The sequence below is a fragment of the Pinus tabuliformis genome, chromosome 3_2 (assembly GCF_031772625.1).
Source record: "Pinus tabuliformis cultivar Carrire ecotype Pingquan chromosome 3_2, CPIR1, whole genome shotgun sequence".
In the NCBI taxonomy this organism is placed as follows: domain Eukaryota; kingdom Viridiplantae; phylum Streptophyta; class Pinopsida; order Pinales; family Pinaceae; genus Pinus; species Pinus tabuliformis.
This window is the reverse complement of record NC_142302.1, coordinates 1,107,620,820-1,107,635,076: the sequence shown is the minus strand read 5'-3', so window position 1 is coordinate 1,107,635,076 and position 14,257 is coordinate 1,107,620,820.

Below are 14,257 nucleotides of genomic sequence, written 5' to 3'. Positions count from 1 at the left end.
CGTCTTTTTGTGCTGCACTTGCATGGAGATCAAGCTATCTTTACTGGTGTCACCTTCACACTTACAGCAGAATCTGTCTCATTAGCAAGCGATATACCGAACATTGGTGAACCATGGCACAAGAAACAGAAGGTTGACCAACAACATTATGAGGCATACATTAAAACCTGTTTCTTAAGGAAACTCAAGAGAATGTTCCCATTCAGATATCTAAAAGATGAATATGCTCCACTAATGAAGTTGACCATGAAATATTTCAGCTGTGAGGGACGATTCTCTCATTTATATGCTTATCACATCAGGTTGCTCATGCATCTCACCAAGGTATGGATGATGAGCATTCCATATTTCATTTTCCGAAACATAGAGAAGATGACCACCTTTATGCAACATAAAACCCCTCAGAAGCAAATTAACAGTGTCTATCATTTTTCTCTTATTAAGATTTTGGTGGTTCATCAGCTTGGAGTATAGGGAATCACTTGGGATGATTTCATCTCTCGTGAATTCTTCAGAGCTTCACAGGGATTATCAGAGGTTAAGCATGAAGGTGGACCTTCTGATCATTATGAGTGCTATGAGACCGCTAGTGTGCCAGTATTCCTCACATATCAGAGGGGCACCAGACATTTGTTTGCAGCAGCAAAGCGAGTGTTATCTCCACCTGGGGTGGAATGCGCCTCACTTCCTCCATTATCATCATAGGTACAGGACAAAGGCAAGAGGCCAATGTAGGATGAGGGGCCTTCAGGTGAGGCTTCAGGTGAAAGAGAGACGAACTTCATTCTCATTCATGATGATGATACAGATACGGGTCCACAAAGTGCCAAGCTTAGGGAGATCATCCAGGAGCAGCAAACAAAGATCCAAGCCTTATCCCGTGACATGGAAAGAGTTAAGTGGACCATGAAGTATGTAGTGACCAACCTAGGGTGCTAGATTAGGCTAAATTTATTATCAACCAAGGTAAGTAAACTTCGAGGCATGCGTCTAAAATCTATATAAATAAAGGATTCCTAACTAAGTGTTCATTTTGGTAGGTTACATACTTCTTTACAAAAGGTTAAGATATGTTCCCTATCACCTTGACACTCAGGTCGCTCAACTCATCTAACTGTCCTAAAGACACTGTGTATTTCTAGACTGAGATTTTAATCCCCTTACAAGGATGTTGTGCACAAACGCTTTGTCTAGTTAACACTCAACATTCATGCAAGATCAAAAGCATACTACAAATTTAAATACATGTAAACAGAGTCTATGAGGATGCTTTAAAAGTATAACGATGGATCAGATCTCTTACAAGATATGGTTCAATGATCTTAACGATAAATTATTTAAGCTATCACCATAAACACCATTCGTAAGGATTGCTAATTAAATCAACAAAATTATAAGCATAACTATAATTACTATGCATGCTATTCAATGTCCAAAAGCTGCTGATGAAATGAAAATGACAGTATACCAGTCCACGCAGGGCCCGTCTGCGTTTCAATGGTACACTGGAATATGCTCAAGGAACTAAGGTATTAACGCATGAACACTTTTATAATAAAACCGTGACTGTAATCGAGTTCTGGTATTAAGTTCTGAAGATCATACAAAAGCTCCGTTCTCAAAATTATTTACAGAGATCACCAACCACATAACTGTAACTGTATCATGTTTTTAAAAACAATTAATACACTGTTTTCATTTCGGTTGAATGTACATTCACTATACAGCTGTTTCCACTTTTACTATTTAATGATTTTTGGGTCATTTCCATTCTAAACCGATTTCCAAAAAGAAACAAAACGAAACCGGTTTGGCAAACCTATGGCTCTTCTGCCTTTGTCACCAAAAGGCTGGGGCTTTGACCAATGTTGACCGCATAACCAGGAGTGTTTGATTTGCTGTAGGATCGATGTTTCTCCATGCTTGTACATTCCATTTTTCATTCCTATCCATTGCTTTGGCTTACCTGTCATGCCACGTGTCAGATGATGAACCATTTACGGGATGTTGTGACTTCCTGTAACCTTTTTATTAAAAATTCCTAATTTCTAACACAAAAACTCATAAATTAACTTTAATGCAAACTAACAACTTATAATGATATTAATTAATCAATTTCAAGGAATATAAGGGATCTATGGGGGAAAAAGGTAGACAAATTATGTGTTTCAAGAAGAAAAAGATGGTCATGGAATGGTACCAACATCTCCCCCAAGCTTAATGAATTAGCATGCCCTCATGCTAATCCTGATGTGCTGCCTCTAAACTCTATCCCTGCCTACACCTCTGCTGCTTTCAACAATGCATCCATGTTGTTCTTAGCTTGGGCATCTTTTTGACTGTGGAGCTCATGCTTTAAACTCTTGTACTTCTCCATGAGGGCTTTCTTTTGGTTATACCATTTGGTTGCCCACTTGCAAATGTCAGTTTGTTCAGCCTCGAGTTCCTTGATTTGCTCCCTCAACTTCTCATTTTTATGTTGAGTCTCTTTACTCTGTTCTCTTAGCATTTCATTCTCTTTCTTGATGACTTTTTCCAGCATGTTGGCCTCCATCAGTTCTTCTTTTAACTTTTCAATTTGCTTTTCTAGCCTCCTTTGTTTCTTAATGGCGAGTGGTGACTCTTTTTCTTGCCTATTGTTGCTCTCAACCTCCATTTCAGCTTCTGGTCCAGGTTGTGAGTGAGCACTGCTCTCAATGTCCATCAGTGCAAGTGCATTCAATTCTGGTTCGTCTTCTTGTGGTCAGGTCTTTTGTGCTCTACTGGATCTTCTTGTATAGGTAGTAAAATTTTTATCTTGCTTCGCTTTCTGGGCATCCTCTTGTCTCATTTTCCTCGTCCTCACATTTCTAATGGGTGGAGGTACATTGCTTGATTTGTGCACAGGAATCTGTTCATCAATGTCATGCATAAATCCTGAGTGCTCTTGCTACTCTTGCTCATCCTCTTCATCTTTGATTTGGTTGGAAACCAATAATTCCTTCCACGTTCTCCCCCTTCTCTGTAATTCATACTCAATAAGAATTTTAATTAGCCCGAAATGATATAAGCTCTTGTCCTCATTACCTTTTTTCTTTTGTATGGTTTTCGACATTTTGGTTAAGCTCTGCATGAGGAAATATGGTAAGCTAATAGTGCACTGCCCTTTCAAATGTAACAATAGTTTGATGTGGTATAAATAAACTATGTTGTAGCGGCCCTCACAAGTAACACATTTTTGGATGATATACACCATTTCGTCTCATGGATGCATCAGCCAGCTCCTAGGGACACCTTTCTTCCAGTTAACGGATGAAACCCTCGATCTGGACATGAATTAGGTCCATGATTTTTCTTTGAACTGTTTTGTCTTGAAGTATTTCTCCCCTTCTGGGCCAATCCCTAAGGATTGTGCTATGGTGTCTTCTAAGACCCTAAATGAAAAATTACCTATCAAGGCTTTCTCCCCATTGAATGTAAAGGCACACTATTTAGTTACTTCCTCATTGCTTCCATTAAACTTTTCCAAGAAGGGTAGCCATTGTTTTTCTTTTAGAATTGCAATGTAGTCATCGTGGTACTGAGAACTATCAAATGTGCTTGGCTCTACCCTATTAATCATTTTGACAGAGAAATTTTTCTCTAACACTCTTCGTTTATGCGTACGAATTTAACAAAGGTATTTTGGTCTATTACCTTTGTCTTTCGCTCCACACTGCTGACCTGGTGGCACCCTGTGTTCTTTGAAACTAGCTCCTTCAATGACTTAAGCGATGGCCAGATGACTGTCTTGTAATTATGGTGGAGGTCGAAACTTGTAAACCCAAATGACTGTGTTTTCCTTTCGTAGCACCTGCTACTCTTAGCCTTTACTGTTGAAATCATAGAAGTCGAATTACTAATATAGAACAACTGAGAATGAAATGAAATATTTAACAACCGACTCGACTCAATTCATAGCATATTCATATTTTATGAAAGAGGAGTAGTTGTACTCGGTCGTATGAATACCATCATGAGAACACTGGAAGCATGTATGGAGTACTGGAGTATGATATCAGATAGTTGTTTACATCAGTCGACTTCATCGGGTGATCATGTTATAACTTCGTTGATTCAGACATAATAAACAAAACCGTATAACATTTGGCTTTCAAACAGTTCACCACATGTCCCTCATTCATTGGTACTTGGCCGAATAGGGAGATGTTGGACCGACAGTAGGGTTTGATTGGCCGATAAAGAGTTAATAACAAACGCTGGGAGGGGATCTAATAGGGAATTGAGAAATCGTATGAAGAGTATGGGAATTTAAAAATCATATAAATATGGGATAGGCTAGAGTGTTGGGAAATGATAGGGATTAAGAATATGATAAGGGGCGATAGGTATGTAGGTGTTTCTGAAATTGATCGTAGCAGTCATAGTCATCACATTTAACATTAGAAATAATATAAGAATTTAAATGTTAAAAATAGAGAATACATTACACTTTTATTGGTTGATCAAGTGTTGAATTGGCATGCTAGGTAGGACTAGTCTTTCTTGACTAATCTTTGTTGTTCATGACAGGTTCCTCTAAGATGAATTTGAATGCAACAGGTCCCTCTGAGATCTGGAAAATGTTTGTGTAGCTTCTTTGAAATCAGGAAAAGAACTATATGTGTGCAGGTTCCTTGATCTTTGGTGTTTGATGAAGCCTCGATGACAAGCAACCTTTGAATCTCTGTTGAAACTTTGTTGAAGCTTTGCTGAAGTAACTTGAGATAAAAGTCTCTTAATCGGTCCCTTTTATGTACGTTGAATAGGTCCCTCTAGTGTTGGTTCTGGTAACATGGTCTTTTGACTAGAACAGGTCCCACTGCATAGTGCTTTTAAACAGGTCCCTCTGATTAGAATGAAGACAAAAACAACTTCTTTATTGAAATTCGAAGTGCTGAAACAAACTCTTTGGAAATTTACAGTAAGGAGATGAGATAAGAAATCTTTGAGAATTTACAATGAGGAGATGAGATAAGAAAAAAAAAATTCTGATTCTTCTCCCCCACTAAAGATTTAACTTGTCCTAAAATCATTATTCAATTGATGAATCAAACAGGAAACAAAAAAAAAGAATTCTTACCAGCCAAAGAATTGGTTTTCAAGTAAGAATTTTGGGTTAGAGTGTGCCAGAGTCTGGTTTTCACATCTAACCCATTATTATTATTATTATTTCATTTTATTTTTTAAATTTCTTATGAATTTCTAAATTGAAATGAAATGAACTAAGGCAGAGATACTACAGCTGAAGGCTGCAATATCTCAACCTCTCTCTGTTGAGATACAGTTTGAAGAAAATTTTGCTTTTTGATGGGCTTATTGTAAAGTTTCAGGCGATGACCATTGACAGTAAAGCAGTGGCCTTTTCCATCAATAGTAATGAACTTGACTGGTCCATTGTCATAAACTTGAATGATTTTGTATGGGCCCACCCAATGTGTGATAAACTTGGCTTTATGATCTCTGAATTTAGAATCAAAGAGTAAAGCTAGTCTCCTTCTTTGAACTGCTTCTTCTTGATATGTGCATCATGCCACTGCTTCCTTTGCTTTTGCATGAGGATTGTTGTTTCCTTTGCTTGCTGCCTCATTTCATGCAGCTGGTTCAACTGTTGAATTCTTTCTTGTCGTGCTTCATTCAGATCAATTTCCAAATCTGTAGCCATCTTAAAAGTATGTATTTGAAACTCAATAGGAAGCATTACCTCTTTGCCATACACCAACTGATATGGTGTAAATCGTGTATTATTCTTCCACCTGGTTCTATAAGCCCAAAGTGCATCTTTGAGCTTCTCTTCCCAATTCTTTTTGTTCATTGACACAGTCTTAGTGATAATTCCTTCCAAATTTTATTTGTGGATTCCACCTGGCCATTGGCCTGTGGATGGTAAGGTGTACTTCTTTTGTGCTTGATTTGATATTTTTCTGTGATGTCCTTAACTAACTTTGAAGTAAACTGAGTACCTTGATCAATCACTATCTCCCTTGGTACTCCATACCTTACAAAAATCTCTTCAAAAAGGAAGTTTAACACTGTTTGTTCAGTTGCTCGAACTGGTGCTTTTGCTTCAGCCCATTTTGTTATGTAATTAGTACATACTAAGATGTACTTCTTACCATTGGAAGTTAAATTAATGGGTCCTATGAAATCTAAAGCCCATTTTTCAAATGGCTCTAGGTGCACTTGGGGCTGAAGTGGCATCTCATCTATAGTTGTTGGCCTACCCATTCTTTGGCAGCTATCACAACTCTTCACGTACTTTTTGGAATCCTTGAAAATAGATGGCCAGTAGTATCCAAGACTAAGAATCTTGAATGTTATTCGCTTAGTTGCAAAATGCCCACCACACGGTTCATCATGGAAAGATTTTAAAATATCAATTATCTCATCATTTCTTACACATCGTACAATAATCATATCATAACCAGTGTAAAATAAATCGCCATTAATCCATGAGTATCGAGCACTTTGTTTGACTAGCCTCTTCTTTTCCTTTGGAGTAAAGTATGGAGGTTCCCTTCTTGTAGACAAATAATTGGCCAAGTCAGCATACCAAGGATTCACTATTGAAATTGAAAATAGATTTTCATCTGGAAAAGAATCTTCAACTGGAGCAACCTCACCTTGATTTTGCAGTCTAGAAAGAAAATCTGCCACCTGATTCTCCTTACCTGGTCTATCTAACACTGTGATGTTAAATTCCTATAACAATAATAACCATCTGGTAACTCTGCCACTAGTTACTGGTTTATTCATTAAATTCCTAATGGTAGAATGGTCAGTATGTACGAAAAATTCATAACTAGTTATATAATGTCAGAATTTATTCACAACATGTATGATGGCAAGCATTTCTTTTTCTGTGACTGTGTAGTTTAATTTCGCAGGTGTTAGATTTTTGCTAATGAAATAGATGGCGTAATGACAAGATTCGTCCTTTTGGCCTAATGAGGCACCTACTACAATATTAGATGCATCTGCGAAGATGTGAAATGGTAGGTTCAAGTTAGGTCCTTTTAAGACTGGTGTGGTTAACAACTTTTTGAGTGTTTCAAATGCTTGCTGGCAATTCTCATTCCAGTTGAAAAGTACATCTTTGGCTAGAAGCTTAAAAAAAGGTGAAGCTATTTTACTAAAATGTTCAATAAACCTTCTGTAATAGCTTGCATACCAAAGGAAACTTCTTACCTCTTTCTGAGTCTTCGGAATTGGAAAATTGACAATGATCTGGATTTTCGATGGATCAACTTTAATGCCTTGAAAAGAGATATAGTGGCCTAATACTATCCCCTCATTTAACATCATAAAACACTTTTCATTGCTCAGGGACAGATTAGCTTCAATACATATCTTAAAAAAAATTTCAAGGTTCTCTAATGCATGCTCAAATGAGTCGCCATACACTGAAAAATTATCCATGTAAACATCAACGCAATCATGAACTAAATTAGCAAAAATAGCTAATACAGCTCTCTGAGATGTAGTTGGAGCATTTCAAAGTCCAAATAGAAAAACATTATAAGAATAAGTGCCCCAGGGACAAGTAAAAGTGGTTTTGTCTTGGTCCTCTAAGGCGATCCTGATCTAGTTGTAGCCACTGAAACCATCAAGAAAAGAGAATGATGATTTCCCAGCTAATGTATCTAGCACTTGGTCAATAAATGGTAGTGGGAAATAATCTCTGAGCATTGCTTTGTTCAATTGTCTGTAATCGACACAAATCTCCCACTTACCATTTTTCTTGGGCACTACTACCAATGGGGATACCCACTGACTGTCAGAGATAGGATAGATAAAATTAACTTTCAACAGTTTTTTTAATTCCTCTTTAACAATATCCTGGAGCATGGGGTTGATTCGTCTCTCCGGTTGCCTCATTGGTTTGATAGTACTATCGGTATAAATATGGTGAGTTCATGTTTCAGGGTGAATCCCGTGCATATCGGTGTAGTCCCAAGCGAATGCTTTCTGGTATTTTCTCAATAATTGAATCAATTTCTCTTGCTGAGATGACTCTAGGTGAGTGCCAATGTTCAGAGTTTTTCTTGGAATAATCTCTATGGTCTTACTCTATGTGTTTGTGATGGATTGAAAGGGAAAAATATTGTGGAATGTTGTTTGCAAAGATTGAATGGTGCATGTTTCCTGAAAATTTTGGGCTAAAAGTTCATCTGCAGCATGATATTGGTCATTTCTCAAATTTTCGGAAATATCAGGTTGAGAAAGGAACAATTCTACCAAATCATCATTATTATGTTCTTGAAAATCATAGATTTGGTTGATGCTAAAAATATATTGTACTTCTTCTTTGTCATTGTATTTATCGTCAAGCCATAAATTGTGTAATACTGCTCGTGATTGTGTTGATGGGTAAAGAGTGAGTTGTTTTCTTTCAGTTCCTCATGAAATGATCATATTACCTGATCGACATCCTATGAATGCATCAGCAGTTGCTAACCATGGTCTACCAAGGATGATAAGGTGCCCTCCTAAATTGGATTTGGGTTGAAGAACTAAAAAGTCCACTGGATACTCCCAAGAGTCCAGTGAAACAATTATGTCCTCCAAAATCCCTTCAGGAATCACTTTAGACCTATCAGCGAGTTCTAAAACAATTGTTGTGTGCTGCAAATTTGTGAGCTGGAGTGTTTTCATGGCTTCAAGAGTCATGACATTTATTGCGGCCCCAAGATCTTTAAGGTGTTTGGAATATGTATGTTGTTAATGATTGTAGTGACTCTAGGAATACCAGGATCAACATACTTTTCCATTGAGATGGTGTTTGTGATAAGACTAGCTAAATGTCCAATAACATGAATGGTTTGTGGATCAACCGTTTTCCTAGTGGGCTTCTTAAGGCACAATTCTTTGATTGCTTTAGTATATATGGGAATGTCTTTTATGGCTTGTAGTAGTGGAATTTTTATATAGACATTCTTGAGCTCATCTAAAACATCAAATTGTGGTATAGAAATTGGAAGTTTTGTTTGGACTAATCGGTCTGGAAAAGGTGGTGGATGCAATGGTTGCATTTGTTTATTTTTGGTGTCATCGTTTTGTTTTCTTTGATTTGAAGTTTCATTTTCATTTTCTTTGTTTATTCTGGTTTATCAGCTGTTGGAGATTCTTTGTGAAGTACCTTACGAGACCTCAAATTGATATTTTGCAAGGGTAATGTGGGATATGAGGTTCCCTCATCTACATTGTAGGCTGGTCTTTCTGCTCTGTTATTTGGATTTGGTACAGGTTGAGCAGGGATTTGAGTAGGTCTGGGAGGTTGTGGGTTAGATGGAAATTGTAATTGTGGTGGATTTATTGGTGGAGGAGCAGGCAATGCTTGTTGAGTGGGTTGAGGTTGATGTGGGTAAACAACTTGCTGCTGAGGATACTGCTGATATGATTGAGGATATGGCGAGTATGGCTGATGATATTGTTGATATGGCTGCGAATATGGTTGGTATGGTTGAGGATATGAATGATATTATTGAGAGTATTGTTGATATGGTCTCCATTGTTGTTGTGGGTAATTTTGGTGTTGCCATGGCATGGGTACATTCCATGAATTCTGAGCATACATCTGATCATGTACATGAAATTGCAAATTCTAGTTTGGGAACATACCTTGAGGTGCTGGTTTTGGCTGCCATGGTCTCTTTGTGCCCATGTAATACACATTTTCCATATCTGCATTAGCTACCACATTACAATTCTGCAAAACCTCGACTTTAGAGAAATGAAATATATCATGATTTTCAGTACAAAAGGCACAAACTTGAATGCTTTCTAATGGGAAATCTTTTAAGGCATGTTTCTTCCAGAGTTTTGGGCAAAAGATAGCCATCATCTGATCTTCCTCTTCTTGTCTCTTCTTAGCTTTTAGAGTGTCAATTTGGGTTCCTAAGGTACTTAACAGATCTACTTTGAATTCCTCTAACAGGCTCCCTATTTCAGGCCTTGTGACACTTGCTGAAGTAGATTTTGTGGCTTTGGATGATATGGTTCTTTTTCCAATTTTGGCTTTGCTCCTTGAATACTTTTCACATAAATCAGCAATTTCTTCAAAAGGTAAAGTAGAAATATCACCTTTCCCCATCAAATTAAGATCATCTAAGTATTCCTCTTGAATGCCTTTCAAGAGTATTGTTCGAATCAAATCAAGAGGCATGGTTTGGTGTTTTGATTTTTGTAAATTGTAAACAAACCATTCTAAGTATTCCTCTAAACTTGCATGCTCTTGTTGGTTCATCCTAAAGATATCATCTTTGGAATCTTTCGATCTACAATAAGGTTGGTATTTATTTAGGAATATTCTTCTCATGCCATCACAATCAGTTATCGCATGTTCACCAAGCCCCATGAACCATCTTAATGCTGATGCTTTTAATGTTGCTGTGAAGAGTCTAAGCCTATGGGTATCATTTGTGTAACCATATGTTCGACATACAATGTCAAACTCAAACAAGAATGAATCTGGGTCTTCTGAAGCCATGCCATAAAATTTTGGTAGCACAGATGGAGGTATGTTTCTCATTTTTATTTCATCATCTTCTTGTGGTTCTTGAATAGGAAATTTAAAGGTTGACTCTTCCTTGTCTCTTTGACCTTGATTTGGTACTGATCCATCTCCTTCCTCAGCCATTTTTATAGGTTCCTCTGTTTCTTGTTCAATGTCACTTGTTTCAAAGAGAAGATTAAAGAAATATTGTTGAGTCACTATGCTACTTTCTCCTTGTATAGAGGATCTAGGGAAGTGTTTCTTCTGTGATTTGTGTGCTAATAGAATTTGCCTCTCGATGAGTGTGAGTCTTTGCCTGATTTTTGTTTATCCTCTAATTCTTGTATGGTGGCTTCCTCATTTGGTGTTGTGTGTTCAATGTTTCCTAAAGGGTTTTCTCCTGATGGTAGGTTAGTTTTTGGATGGGGGGTTTTTATGAATCTACCTTTATTATCTCTAGATCTAGGCATAAGTAAACATGACTTCTAAATCTATGTTTTTGCTTTGTTTTTGTTTATTTAATTTTTTTTATATTTTATTTTTTTTCGAAATCCTCTAACTACACCTCCCTAGCAACGACGCCAAAATGTAGTGACCAACCTAGGGTGCCAGATTAGGCTAAATTTATTATCGACCAGGGTAAGTAAACTTTGAGGCATGCATCTAAAATCTATAGACATAAAGGATTCCTAACTAAGTGTTCATTATGGTAGGTTACAGTACTTCTATATGGAAGGTTAAGATATGTTCCCTATCACCTTGACACTCAGATCACTCAACACATCTAACTGTCCTAAAGACACTGTGTATTGCTAGACTGAGATTTTAATCCCCTTACAAGGATATTGTGCGCAAAACCTCTGTCTAGTTAACACTTAGCATTCATGAAAGATCAAAAGCATACTACAAATTTAAATACATGTAAACAAAGTCTATGTGGATGCTTTAAAAATATAACGATGGATCAGATCTCTTACAAGATATGGTTCAATGATATTAACGATAAATTCTTTAAGCTATCACCATAAACACCATTCGTAAAGATTGCTAATTAAATCAACAAAATTATAAGCATAACTCTAATTACTATGCATGCTATTCAATGTTCAAAAGCTGCTAATGACATGAAAATGACAGTATACCAGTCCAAGCAGGGCCCATCCGTTTTTCAATGGTACACTGGAATACGCTCAAGAAACTAAGCTATTAATGCATGAACCATGTTATAATAAAACCGTGACCGTAATCGAGTTCTAGTATTAAGTTCTGAAGATCATACAAAATCTCTGTTCTCAAAACGATATACAGAGATCACCAACCATGTAACTGTAACTATATCTGTGTTTTTAAAAACAATTAATACACGATTTTCATTTGGATTGAATGTACATTCACTATGCAGCTGTTTCTGCTTTTATTATGGAATGATTTTTGGGTCATTTCCATTATAAACCGATTTCCAAAAAGAAACGAAATGAAACTGGTTTGGGAAACCTATGGCTCTTGCTGCCTTTGTCACCAAAAGGCTGGGGCTTTGACCAGCGTTGACCACATAACTAGGAGTGTTTTATTTGTTATAGGATCGATGTTTCTCCATGCTTGTACATTCCAGTTTTCATTCCTATCCATTGCTTTGGCTTACCTGTCATGCCACGTGTCAGATGATGAACCATTTACAGGATGTTGTGACTTCCTGTAACCTTTTTATTAAAAACTCCTAATTTCTAACATAAAAACTCATAAATTAACTTTAATGCAAAGTAACAACTATAATGCTATTAATTAATCAATTTCAAGGAATATAAGGGATCTATGGAGGAAAAAGGTAGACAAATGATGTGTTTCAAGAAGAAAAAGATGGTCATGGAATGGTACCAAAAAAGTACTTGGAGCAGAGGAACAAACAACTTGAGGATCAACAAGCAATCATGGAGCTACAAAACATTCGCGAGAATCGCCAGGCTGCATAAAGGAGAAGAATTGAGCTCACGTCATTGGAGCAATAGATCAATGAGGATCGGGAGGTCAATATCGAGGGAGTTAACATGCACTTAGAGAGGCTGTTAGAAAAGGCTGAAAAATACCATGCATTGCTAAGACACATGGCTTTCCACTACATGGCACGAATCAAGGTCTGCAAGGCCCGAATCAGGAATTTAAAGGCAAAATTGAGGAAAGCAATAAGGAAGCAAAAGAGGCAAAGGGAGCTCGATTGTCTTCAGATATTGGTCGAAGCCTCTTTAGCTCAACATAAAACTTAATGAAGAAGCTATAGCCCAAATTTCAAGAAATTTGGGGCATTTTTGGTATTTTTGCAATTTTTTGTATAAAAAACAGGGTTTTTCTCCCTGTACACCACGACACGTGGCGCGTGCTTATGGTAAGAGGCTCCAAATGCAAAAAAAATTATATTTTTGGGTTTTTCATGAAAAATCATGACTGTTGGTGCATTTCCAAGAAGTTTGGGCAAGTTTTGAGTCCCCAGGAGGTCAAAAACACCCTAAAAATGACCTCTCTACCCCTAATTCCGCACACAGGAAGCAGTCTTGGGCGATTGAGGTTTTGGAGGGGCCAATGGGAACCAAAGTCAGAAATTCCACTTGGGTTGGAAAGTAGACAGGTAGGGCTTTCCAGCAAGCACACTTGGGCTCAATTTAGACTTCATGAAGTGCCTCAAAATCAGCATCAAAGTGGCACGACACATACAGAAATTGGCGGGGTGCTCAAAGGTTTTTTGCGCAATTTTTCACCTTCCAGCCCAGAAATTCAGCCAGTTTGACTAGTTTTTCTTTGTGATGTAATTTTTGATTTAACTTGATGTAATTGGATAAACATGATGTAATTTTGGCACTTATTTACTTGTTCTAGAGGATTCATTCACCAAAAAGTGAAACTTTAATGAATGAATCAGTTTCCTACCTCATAGAGGCAAGTAGTTTTGATTGCCTAGATTTTAATGCATTGCTTAGAATTGGCTGAAACAACTCCTAGAATGATGAGCTCGACCCCTAGAGGCAAGGGAATTGGTTGGGCTAGTCTATATCATGTAATTCCTAAGTCATTTTCAGGGTTGGACTCTTGGGAAAAGTTTGGCACTCTATTGTACATTCATTTCTGCATTTTTAGCTAAGGGAAGACCAGGGTTTTGCAACACTGTTTAGGATCCATGTGGCTTTATGTTTTGATGATGTGATTTTGTGAGTAATTGTAAGTCTTTTAGTGTTATGTGTATCATTTTCGTATTTCTTCTTATGAATTTGAACAAATGAGTGATTAAGGTAGAATCCATAACTGCTATGCTCTGCCTTTGAATTTGTTTAAATTTTCATGTTTTCATCTGTTTAAGGAGAATTATTGAGATTCTCTTGCTCTCCTCAGCTCCCTACCGGTCTGATCTCTCCATTCACTCAATTTAAAGCATCAAAATGATTTCCTTCCTTGCCCCAATTGGAACTCTGCAGAAACTGTGCCTCATCCCCGAGCCCAATTTGCCTTTCCATATTTCCAACACAAGACCCCCAAAAACTCAAATCAAATCCTTTGCACTTAATACCTAGCCTAAAATTAGTTGCCAAATCAGTCATCTCTAGCCCCATTGATTATCTTTGATTGAGATTGACCCAGAGAGAGCCCTCTCCTGTCCCCGTAGGGCTAGCTACAAGGATGAGCATGGTTTGATGTGGACCTAGAACCATGTCCTTTCACACTGAGACAAATCTAGGCTCTAATAGGAAGTTTAAGCCA